The following is a 12657-nucleotide window of genomic DNA, read 5'->3' on the forward strand; positions in this document are numbered from 1 at the left end:
GGGTTAGACTTGGTCCCAAGCAACCTGTTGGGTTAGACTTGGTCCCATGCAACCTGTTGGGTTAGACTTGGTCCCATGCAACCTGTTGGGTTAGATTTGGTCCCTAGCAACCTATTGGGTTAGACTTAGTCACTAGCAACCTGTTGGGTTAGACTTAGTCACTAGCAACCTGTTGGGTTAGACTTGGTCCCTAGCAACCTATTGGGTTAGACTTGGTCCCTAGCAACCTACTGGATTAGACTTGGACCCTAGCAACCTGTTGGGTTAGGCTTGGTCCCAGGAACCTACTGGGTTAGACTACGTCCCTAGCAACCTATTGGGTTAGACTTGGACCCTAGCAACCTGTTGGGTTAGACTTGGTCCCAAGCAACCTGTTGGGCTAGACTTGGTCCCTAGCAACCTGTTCGGTTAGACTTGGTCCCCAGCAACCTATGCCTGTTGGAAGAGGCGACATAAAGCATTGGGCAGTCATTGTATCCTTATGGTGAGGACCTTGCTCATTATATCAATCACTCGATTGTCTGGTCCAAACCTGATTACTTACAGGCTGATGTCTTATTACTTAAATATTGCTTACTGTAGCATTCAACAACAAACAAACGCATGTATTCAGTGACAATTGTAGTGTGACCTTTCATCTGTTTCTTTCAGGAATCTTAAAGACACCGGATATAACACGGAGAGGGGGAAAACCAACAAAACACTCCTTGGACTATACAGCATTGGGAGGTCTTGTCCTGGTACAAAGCAACCTGCCCCGAGAAGATTCCGGGGTAGAATAGGTCTTCAGCAACCCATGCTTGCCGTAAAAGGCGACTGTGCTTGTCGTAAAAGGCGACTAACGGGAACGGGTGGTCAGGCTCGCTGACTTGGTTGATACATGTCATCGATCCTAATTGGGTGGATCGATGCTCCTGGCTGTTCTCCTCTATCAAATCAACAGAGACATTTGCTCAGTGTAAATGTCACCCTTTCTTCTTGGAAATTCCATTATCAACGTTCCTGCAATTCCAGAATATGTCTTTTTTCTCGCACGAACGTATTACTGTAGATTTAGTTTTCAAACTATTTTATTACAAGGGGACCGATATTAATTAAGGGGACAATTTTGTGGGGAGTGAGTTGAGGTGGGGGTGGTCTTGAAAACTTTGGGGAGAGTTATGATGAAAATATGTTTTTGATCAGATATGTTTAAGGAAAGTTATTGTTTTATTTTAGATTCAATGGTTTTTCAAAAGTTCTTCAGCAACCCATTCTTGCCGTAAAAGGCAACTTTACTTGACGTAAGAGGCGACTAACAGGATCTGGTGGTCAGGCTCACTGACTTGGTTGATGCATGTCATTGTATTCCCATTGCGTGGATCAATGCTCATGATGTCAATCACTGGATTGTCTGATCCAGACTTGATTATTTACAGACCGCCGTCATATAGCTGGAAGATATATGGCGTTAAACAACAAACCAACCAACCAACAAAGCAACCTGTGGAACATACCACTAAATAGTGATAAGCCTACACACAAGGCTACCCCCTAAACCTAGTCACATCAGGCATATGAGTGAGTGAGTTGGTTTTAACGCCGCTTTTAACAGTATTCCAGTTACATCACGGCGTGTCAACTTTATGTTCGAGGAAAGCCTGAAGTGATGCAGTTCTCAGACGTTTACCACTTCAGTGAAACCCACGAGCACGGGTAGGGTGCTGACAAACCTAGAAACCTAATCGGGGCGAACTGGAATTTGAACCCATAATCATAGGTTTCTGGCGTGCCTAAGGTACGCAACTCTGCACAGCGAAATCCGGTGCCTTAGACGACTGGGCAACCCGTGCCCCCACATCAGGCATTTGACATTCTGTACCACCATTCCATATAACAAAGTGTACATAATTTCACTGATAAAGCCAACTATTTGGTAAGCTCTCTCTCTCATATACTTGAAACCTCAACAAGTGATTATTTCAGCAGTCCACCTGGCAAACCAATCAGTCAATAGAGATGCTGAACACACAAGACTCTTTTAACCTGGCTTCTTCATCTACGAAACAAAGGCTGGAACTGCTTAACTGTCACTGGTAATCCCCCCTGGTAATACGTCATCTATCGATTATACAGTGCACTTTAAGAAGCAATCTACTTCAGCATCAGCCTCAAACAAAAAGGCAGTGTGCAAAAGCGGCGTTTGTAAATCCCACAATAATACATCAATCATCTGTAAAACTTAAAACTGATGTTCTTGTAGAAACGAGGGCTAATTGTCTCATTTTATGTAAAGAAACCCATGCAATGTCACACTGACACTGTCCAATGACAAACATTCTGTTGTCTTCATGAGAACCAACAGCTGTCTTATAATGTACATGAATATGTAATAGGTGTTGATGTTATATCCAACAAAACACATCCAGCTCTGACACCCTCACTCACACTAACAACAGTGTTCCAACCTGCTCAATATATGGCACTTACATTACTTGCAAACACTTTAATATAATCATTCAAAAATCACCTGAATAATTATATTAGCCTTGAGGGCTAGGATAATGAATGATCTGTCCATTTCATGCCTATAGCCTAGAAACATAATCAGGGCGAACCGGGATTCGCACCCACAATCATAGGTTTCTGGCGTGCCCAAGGGACGCAACTCTGCACAGCGAATTGCGGCGCCTTAGACGACTGGGCCACCCGTGCCCCCTTGTGCAAGTGAGTGCAGGGTGCCTTTGTACAAAGCCACATTAGCGCTCAGGGGATCATAACTCCCATACCTTATCATAGACTTACAACGGTTGTAGCTTTAATATTGTTTGTACAATACCACCCATGTCTAGAGTCTATAACTAACAGCCCCCCTTAATAAAATTCAAAGACATTGTTTCTTAAATGAAGAAATATGGGCAACTGATCACATGCCGTTTGGTTCTGATATAAAAACACATCAAGAGTTTATCAAGTCTCTGATTAACACTTACTGACCTGGGCCCCGTTCCATAAAGACATCTTAGTGCTAAGGTGATCGTAACTCCCATACTTTAACACTGGCTTACGATAGTCGTAGCGCTAAGATCGCTATGTGGAACGGTGCCCTGATAAAAAAAAATGATCTGATTTACATGTAGTCACCGGGACTGCATTTTGGGCCAGTCAGCACAATTCATCCGAATAATCCACAACATTTACAAGATATCGGAACTGCAGTTACTGGTACTTTAATATTATAGTCCTATAAATTCTTAAACAAGAACACTTCCAACGATTCCCTTGACATAAATGTCAGCTGTGTTCCAAATCTATTCACATATATTGTCAATATTCCTAATCAATAACACAGAAAACATAGGACTGTTGCAGACTGACAGTCTGGATGCTGGACACTAAGTATTTCCCACTAATTACACACTGTCTCCATCAGCTCCTCCGTGTCAACACCTCCACAGTGGCCGAGGAGAGAGACCAGTAGATTGTCACAAGTCTCTAGTTTAAATCATGATTCCTTGATTGTATAAATCATAAGAACAAGTTGTCCCTAAAAAAGTCTGGCATCCTAATCTATACTATTATAAGGATAGCAGGCTGCAAAGAATTTAAATTACACCTGTGACAATATTTATTAAGAAGTCAGTGATCAATGTATTTTCACACAAGCAAACTGGACAGATACTTGGTGAATGAGCATAAGAACGTGCTTAATGCACAGTATCATACACAAATAAACCTGTGGGTTCAGTGTGAGTGAGTGATCGAGTGAGTGAGTGAGTTGGGTTTAACGCTGATCAGTATTCCAGTTATATCATGGCGTGTCAGCTTAATGTAGGAGGAAAGCCCAAAGTGATGCAGGTCTCAGACGTTTACCACTTCGGTGAAACCTACGAGCACGGGCATGGTGCTGACAAACCTAGAAACATAATTGGGGAGAAACAGGATTCAAACCCACAGTCATTGGTTTCTGGCATGCCCAAGGGATGCAACTCTGCAAATCACGGTGCCTTAGACGACTTTGACACATGTGTCCCCGTGTGGGTTCAGAAATAAAAAAGAGTCAATATCAATCTCAATGAAAAGGAAGGGGGCAAACGTTTTAATCTACACCTCGTTATCTAGCTCATGTTGAAATAACATTCACCAAGTTCCCTGATGTATCAAAAGTATTCTTCAAGCCTTATACCTTAGACCAAGATTGCTGACAGACCCTTCAATGATGGTATTATCAAAGAGTATCCTTTATATCAATGGAATTCAAGGGCACTTAAATAACACAGATTCATGAGAGTGAAACCTTCTTCTTCCTACCTGACTGACATGGAGGCGTCAGTTAGAATATGATCTATTGTGAAAGATGGCCACACACTGAATACACCCAGCCGTGGAGACTCATTGAAGCTGGGAATTAACCAATTACTTCATTCCACACTAATCACCTCCTCCGCAGGAGCTCATCATATCTTAGCAATTAGAACAACTTTGCCCTCAACGGCAAACACATGGGAGCTCTCCAGGAACATAATATCTTCCTCACAACAGGTGCTAACTCTTCGTTTTCTTTCTTCATTATCTTGTTTCACGATCTTTATTTCTCACAGCTTCAAACTCACATCTGGACACATAAATCAAGTTAACTGATGCCAGACCAATTCATTACTTTTCAAATCTTAATGCCTTGATTAATGGAATCAAAGAGACAAAAGCCATTTTCATAATCAGACTACACTCTTCACTCTACGATTCCGACTACCGTATTCGACGTAATAAGCGCCCTGCTCTAATAAGCGCCCACGCAAATATTTGCTGGTGAACAATCCCAATTAGCACCCCTTCCGATTGGTCAATATACAAAAGACTTACTTATTCGCGTATAATACGCAATCAAAATCTGGAAAAATACATCTGTCGTATATAAACATTTCAGGCTGTCAGCATAAACCACGAAATTGATCTTTCAAGGCTGTTTTTTCCACCAAAATAACATTCTATTAAAAGCCCCCCATTTCTAATTTTGACAGCGCCCTGGGCGTTTATTGCGTCGAATACGGTATATCATGAGCACATGTTCATGAATCAGTAGCAAATAGTGATAATACCAATTGATTGTGAAAAGTTGAATGTATCCTGCCCCACCAGCGGCATCCATCACAAACACATGCCAAGGCAAGTCAATTCTTCACTTGAAAACACAGGAATATGTGGTACAAGTCAGAATAGGGAAATGCATCAGACATCATCTTTGTCACTGGTGCATTGGAAACGTTCTCCACCTGTCTCCCATAAAACCTTCTGAAAGCCTTTAGGATGTTTATTTCAAATCATGAGTAAGTGAGTCGGTTTGGTTTTACACCACTTTTAGCAATATTCCAGCAATATCACATCTGGGGACACCAGAAATGGGCTTCACACATAATACCCATGTGGAGAATTGAACCTGGGTCTTCGGGGTGACATTTAGTGACTGCTTTAACCACAAGGCTACCCCACCGCCCCCTACGTGTTTATACAAAGGGACAATGAAATGCCACCCTTTAGTCGTTGTATACAGAATTTGATGTCCAGAATATTCTACTTGTACATACGTATTTACATCACTGTCCAGATTAGAGGGGGATACGGGTGGCCCAGTCGTTTAAGGCGCCGCGAATCGCTGTGCAGAGTTTCATCCCTTGGGCACGCAAGAAACCTATGGTTGTGGGTTCGAATCCTGGATCACCCCGATTATGTTTCTAGGTTTGTCAGCACCATACCCCTGCCCGTGGGTTTCACCAAAGTGGTTAACATCTGAGACCTGCATCACTTCGGGCTTTCCTCCCACATTAAGCTGACATGCCGTGATGTTACTGGAATACTGTTAAAAGCAGCGTTAAACCCAACTCACTCACTCACCCACTCCAGATTAGAGAGTTCACCTGTATTACACAATCGATTTTAATGACAAAAAAATATTGAAAAGCAATTCATGGTAACAGGAAGGAAATATCTCGCTTAAAAATAGAGAGTGAAAACCTCCACCAAGAATTGTTTTTGTATTCAGTTCATATTGAGGAAAAGAAATGTGTGATATTTTTCAGAGAGGATTTTATTAACAATCCAACCATAAACTCTGCAAGGAACCAGTGTCAGGTGACTTCTAATTATTGTTCTAGCTGTAACACTCTAAGAGAAATACCCTTCACTTCTTTCCGGGATATTATTATTTCTTGAAGAAAAAACAAACATGGTTGTTCCTGCTTGGTTGACCCAACTTTTATTACAGTTCAAGACCTGAGAAATCTCCACTCATCCTTGAAATTGTTCGATAATGGGTTAGTATGATTTGTTTTCAGAAAAATAGTGTGTCTAACCTCCAATTTCCCGTCCTGTGAGGTGTAGCTATCACAATATTCAGACGTAGGCTCTGACAATCTCCTTTAAGATCAATATTTAGAAATGCTCAGTTAGATCAACAAAATAGTCGTGGTTTGTATTCTGATCAGGTCTACACAATCAACTGTTAGTCCTGGAAAGTGGTTTGCTGCATGGATATTCTATGGTTACATTGACCCCCATGGGGACAACATCCAATTGGTCCAAAGCACCAAATCCCTGTGCAAGAAGAACCAAGTTCACACTTACAATTCCACCATCACACGAGGATGTGGTTCGATGAGGTCCTGGTCGGTGATTTACTTTTAATATAATTAACAATGCACATGCTGCATGGGCTACAGACACACGTTAACTAAATCATGATTATTTGCATATTCCGAAAAGAGGTCATTGCAAGAGGTCATTGCAAGAGGTCAGTGAGGTCAGTGCACAGTTCTTGGTAGGGAGTGACAACATCTAGGTGAGGTATACAAGGTATATATACCATATTTTTTTTAGTATAGTACGCACATTTATTTCCCAAAAACTATGGGGTGTGCATTATACATGCCATATTGAGTTTTGATGATTACCGTGAGCATGTAACACGTAAATACCATGTCAACAAGTTCCTACTGAAGTACACAAATTAATCATGTAATTACACTGTCTGCCTTTAAAAAGTGTTCATTGTATATCTGGACTTATGTTTGTAACTTATTTCATTACTGTTACCCGGTATTCAAAATTCCTTTTATATTGTTTCGGAAGATCTCACAACTCACTGTTATTAACAGCAACCATGGTCAGAGTACCGTTATTGACGCCTTGAAACAAACTTTAGTTGAGAGAGAATGGATACATACATCATAAATGCCATACTTTGACCCGTTAATAGTCATATTTGTTGTAGTTTGACGAATCTATGTCGTAGTAGGTATGCAAGAAGCGGTATGCGCCAGATCAGCTCATAGTGGGCATGTTTTTTTGTGACACTCTCTCACCTAGCTTCTATCATCCACACAATTAATATAACATTTTAACTTGAGAAGTGAAACACATTATAATTGAACATTTCTATCTGTAAATAGACATTGGCAATATCACTTCCAACATCCAAATGTTGGGTTCATAAAACTATACTGCATGCCTATTCTTTGGCATTACAGCAGTTGAATGTTCATCAAGAAAATATAAAAGTAAGGAATTAAACATCAATGTTTCAAGGCTTCTGAAACTTGGCAACTCAAGAATAACTCTGGACAACAAAACATTAAATGTACAGTTGGACAAAGGAAAACTAAATCTGACTCCTTTGGAAAAGACATAAACAGTCAAGGATCTCCACAAGCAAGTTGAAAGTCAAACCACCTGTTCTGATTCAACTTAGAAAATCCCCACCAGAGCCAGCAACAAACCAATAACCCTGTCAGGAGCTATCTGTGCACTGGACACTCAAACTGCTGGTTCTAATTAGCAGGTCAAGGATCACAGGAACTCCTCACATCACTTTAGTTTCCCTCCCCTGTGCCCAGTCAGACACATGCATCATGATAATGGCAAACATTTGGGAATTTCCAGCTTCCTTTCTGGAAGAAAACATGTCTTTATCTAGTTTAACGGGCCATTAGCCTGCAGTAACTGAGAGATGGGTTCTGCCGATATAAATATTCTTCTGTCACTGTCCTGTTTACCCAAAGCAGACCGAAAACAAAGATGTTTACTTTTTGAAATTATCATTTTCATAGCATTTTTTCAGTTATGACTGTTGAACATATGGACATTGAATTAACCATTTTTAACTACAAAATATCTCCACTTACTATGAAATTTTCCACTGAACAAAATCAACAATTTTGTATTAAGATATTTGGCCCATTAGTGTGCTCCAAAAGAAATAGCAGGAGGACATCTTCTACTCATACCATTACCAAACACAAAGCAAGAAAACAGACTGTCACCTAATGAGGGGACAAATTTCATGCATGTTTCTATTGCATATAGTTAAACATATGAAGTCATTACCATACTAAGAGATCTGCATCAGTCAAGACCCGAGAAGATCCGGGGTTATTAGAATAGGTCTTCAGCAACCCATGCTTGCCGTAAAATGTGACTATGCTTGTCGTAAACGGCGACTAGCAGGATCGGGTGGTCAGACTCGCTGACTTGGTTGATGCATGTCATCGTATCCCGATTGTGTGGATTGATGCTCATGACATCAGTCACTGGATTGTCTGGTCCAGACTCAATTATTCACAGACCGCCATCATATAGCTGGAATATTGCTGAGTGTGGCGTTTAACAAACAAATGCACCAATCAAAGTACAGAGTGCACGAGTCGAGGAGTGATTAAAATGTAAGTACGTTTATGATGCAGTAAGTGCAATTTAGGGGGTAGAAGTCCCTACCTATACTTCAATCATTCAGGTGTAATTCATTCAAGCAAAAAGGCGAGTGTGAATCAAGTACTGCTTGTATCAATCAGTGTGCTTTGACAGAAATATACTTCCAAATGATCATATTGGTAATGAGTGAGTTGGGTTTAACACTGCTTGAACAGTATTCCAGTTGTATCAGCTATAACACTCGATAATCAAGGATAAGGTATATGGCTTTCTTCTAAGTTGTCTACTTACTCATCAGCTCTGAGCAATTTCATGAAAAGGCAGTTCACATACAAGGTTACAGTATGCAAATACTTAAAATAAACAGCTGACTTCATAAAGTCAACTTAACATCACAAAAAAGTCAAACTTATCATCATGATCTTATTGATGATCAAGGGCATGAATGGCATTCAATATTGAACAAAGGCATCTAAAAAACATAAATATCTTATGAATTTGTTCTTCAGCAACCTATGCTTGCCGTAAATGGCGACTAACGGGATCGGGTGGTCAGGCTCGCTGACTTGGTTGATACATGTCATCGATCCCAATTGCGTGGATCGATGCTCATGATATCAATCACTGGATTGTCTGGTCTAGACTTGATTATTTACAGACCGCCATCATATAGCTGGAATATTGCTGAGTGCGCCGTTAAACAACAAACCAACCAAAAAATCATCATGCAAATATCTTGGATATACCTTTTCTTGTGCAGAGTCATCTGGTTCTTTTGCATCTTGGTAAAACATTGTCAATCTACGTTCAGTGCATTCATCCCCCATCTGCTTTCTCTGTTTTCAGATACATATTCATGAAAGACAACCGGAAATTGACAAGTGTCCTGCTATCTCCAAGTCAACATGTGCCCTGATTCTTTCAACACTGTCCCTGCACTGACATTCACCACTTGTCATATTCTGTTTATAATTGTTGCACATTATCTGATACTTGTGTATAATTGTTGCACATTGCTAGGGTATAACAGACACAAGTGACAGTTCTAATTACCCATATTATCAATAATAACAGAGACCTGGTAATTATGAGCTGATAAAATGCATGAATTATGTAAACATCCCTGGGAAGAAGAATGCGGTTGGCCTGGTTGATAAATGATATCTTTATCAATTCCGGGGACACAGTTATCACTTTAATCTTTATCTGACTGTTACCATAAGGAGGTATTCTGGAAGTCCCCAACCCCCTCACACACACACTCCCCGACCTCCCCATCAGATTATCACGACTACTAAGTAAACAGCTGTCATAACGTGTGCAAGTCAGTTTTAGCTCTTTACGCTTACTGCAAAATTTAGACTGCAGGATCTTTATAAGGACAGTTTGCATGTTATTGAGTGTATTTTTATATATTATTCCTTATGATGTTTCCATAAAATAAACGTATCAACGCTGTTCCCTTGCAAAAGAGACTCGTGCAGATAGAATACCGTATTCGACCCATTAAGCGCCCCTCCCCCAATAAGCGCCCCCCCCACCCCTCCCAGTTCCGAAAATTTATATAGAATCTTGCAATTATTTCGTTTTAAATGAAAATCGTCCGGGAACCAAGGTTTCTGGATATTTGAAGTCCGTATAAGCGGGGCATGACTGTATTCTGTTTATTTCAGATATTTGTGACTTTGAATATTATCCGCAGAAAAAAATTACACCGTACCCCTTCATCGAAGTCCGGCAAACGAACGGTTGATGAGAAACTTCGTCAGTACAAATTCGAAATTTGAGATTAAAAAATCACCAGACATGTTGATTTACCGTTTAAATTGTATTTTTTGTTAGCTAGGCATTGTTTTATATCCAGGGATTAAGATTACCTTGTGCATTTTCTCATAAACTAAGCCGGACACAGCAATCAGCTGTACACACGTTTTCTTGGAATCTTCCGGTGATTCGGTCAAGACACACCCAATGATATAACTTTACAGGATTTTAAATGCAAGGATCGGCAAAAGTTGTATCTGAAACTATTTTTTTATCAGGAATAATATATTCCAATATCTTGTTAATATAGATGCAGCTTTTACTAAACATATTTAAAATAATAATTACCCTAAGCGAAGCAGCTGAGCGCTATTGCCGGGTATTATTTTTTACATGGAACCAGTCTGACCAGTAACCGTCGATGCTCCTGTGCACGTGATCGCGTGATCGCGAGAACTACATGTTGACATAGAATCATCCAACAAAAACAAATATGACTTTTAACGAATCAAAGTTTGGCATTTATGATATATGTATCCATTCTCTGTCAACTTAAGTTCGTTTCAAGGCGTCAATAGCGGTAATCTGACCGTGGTTGCTGTTAATAACGGTGAGTTGTGCGATCTTCCGATCGCTTCACACACGATTTCACCGAAATTAATTAAAACAATATTAAAAGGAATTTTGAATAAAATTAATGAAATAAGTTACAAACAAAAGTCCAGATATACAAAGAACACTTTTTATAGCCAGACAGTGTAATTACATGAATAATTTGCGAACTTCAGTATGGATTTGTTGACATGGTATTTCCGGTGTTACGTGCTCACAGTAATGTCTTTCCATGGGGGAAAAAACATCAAAACTCATTAATTCGTGTATAATGCGCACCCCCTTCTACACAGCTGTGTTTTTTGGAGAGAAAAAAGTGCGCACTATTCTCAAGAAAATAAGGTAAGGCTTACTGATGAATTTACGCCAATTTGACTCTGAATTGGCCCCAATAAGCGCCCACCCCTTCTGTCTTTTTTTAAGCGCAACCATGCTTGCTGTAAAAGGTGACTATGCTTGTTGTAAGAGGCAACTAACGGGATCAGGTGATCAGGCTCGCTGACTTGGTTGAAGCATGTTATCGATTCCAATGGCGTGGATCAATGCTCATGGTATCAATCACTGGATTGTCTGGTCCAGACTTGATTATTTATAGACCGCCATCATATAGCTGGAATATTGCTGAGTGCGGCGTAAAACAACAAACAAACAACAAACAAACCAACCTTGCAAAAGACAAAAGCATGAGACGGTGTGTTCCATGACAATCTTAGAAATAACATTCAAAAACTATCCAATATATTATACTATCCTATATATAAACTGATCCTATATATTGCACTATTCATTTAAACGAGAGACTCCTCAAATAAATCCATCCCGAATGTAATTATATTCATAGTTCCTTGAAGCATTAACACAAATACTATCCTGTCTTCTCAATAGTCTAGCTAACACTGCCTCATTGCCTTTCTTCATCCAGCCTGCAGTTGTTCAACCTTGACTCTAAAGATGGTAATTGAGGGAGTGTACATCATTACCTGGGCATCTTAATTCTTGGACTCACGCCAGTTTCAAACAGACCTCACAAGAACAAAGGCTCGAAACAAGGAATGAATCATTCAAGAATAACATTACAAACATGGATGTTTTCCCCCAAATTTGAGGAAGTGAAGCACACATGGATTCAGAGAGTTGTGTCCTCTCCTCTTTCCTTATTGAAACATACCGTATATCGCTGTGCATAAGGCGACCCCACGTATAAGACGACCCCCTTTACAGGCCTTCGAAATCAACCCCAAATCCTATACTCCATGTATAAGGAGACATGGATTTAAAGCACATCACAAGTGCGCGCACAAATCTTATATGCATTGATCCATTTGGCAGATTTATAAGTGCTCCTGCATACTGAATGTAAACACATACTGAACGAAAAATAGGAAGGGATCATAAACATTTTGCGTGATATTTGTATGAAATTGTATGCTCAGTCTTCCCTACAAAAAAATATACCCAAAAATATTCATGATCCCAACCATTTCTAGGACAGTATATTACATGGCTGTAACAAACCCACTTGGTGATGTGTTTTCAACAATTTACATCATCACTAAAAATAATGCATCAACAAATCACAAAACACATCCCTCCATTTCT

The 12657-nt window shown here is 40.0% G+C and overlaps 1 protein-coding gene across 4 annotated transcripts in view; it reads right to left on the reverse strand.

The window, feature by feature from the left end:
- The window catches only part of LOC139446061 (dedicator of cytokinesis protein 3-like), a 166720-nt gene that overhangs the window by 65914 nt on the left and 88149 nt on the right, over nt 1-12657 (reverse strand). The gene's annotated exons all lie outside the window — the stretch shown is intronic.

The sequence above is a fragment of the Haliotis cracherodii genome, unplaced genomic scaffold, assembly GCF_022045235.1.
Source record: "Haliotis cracherodii isolate W230 unplaced genomic scaffold, xgHalCrac1.p SCAF_6, whole genome shotgun sequence".
Taxonomy (NCBI): Eukaryota; Metazoa; Mollusca; class Gastropoda; order Lepetellida; family Haliotidae; genus Haliotis; species Haliotis cracherodii.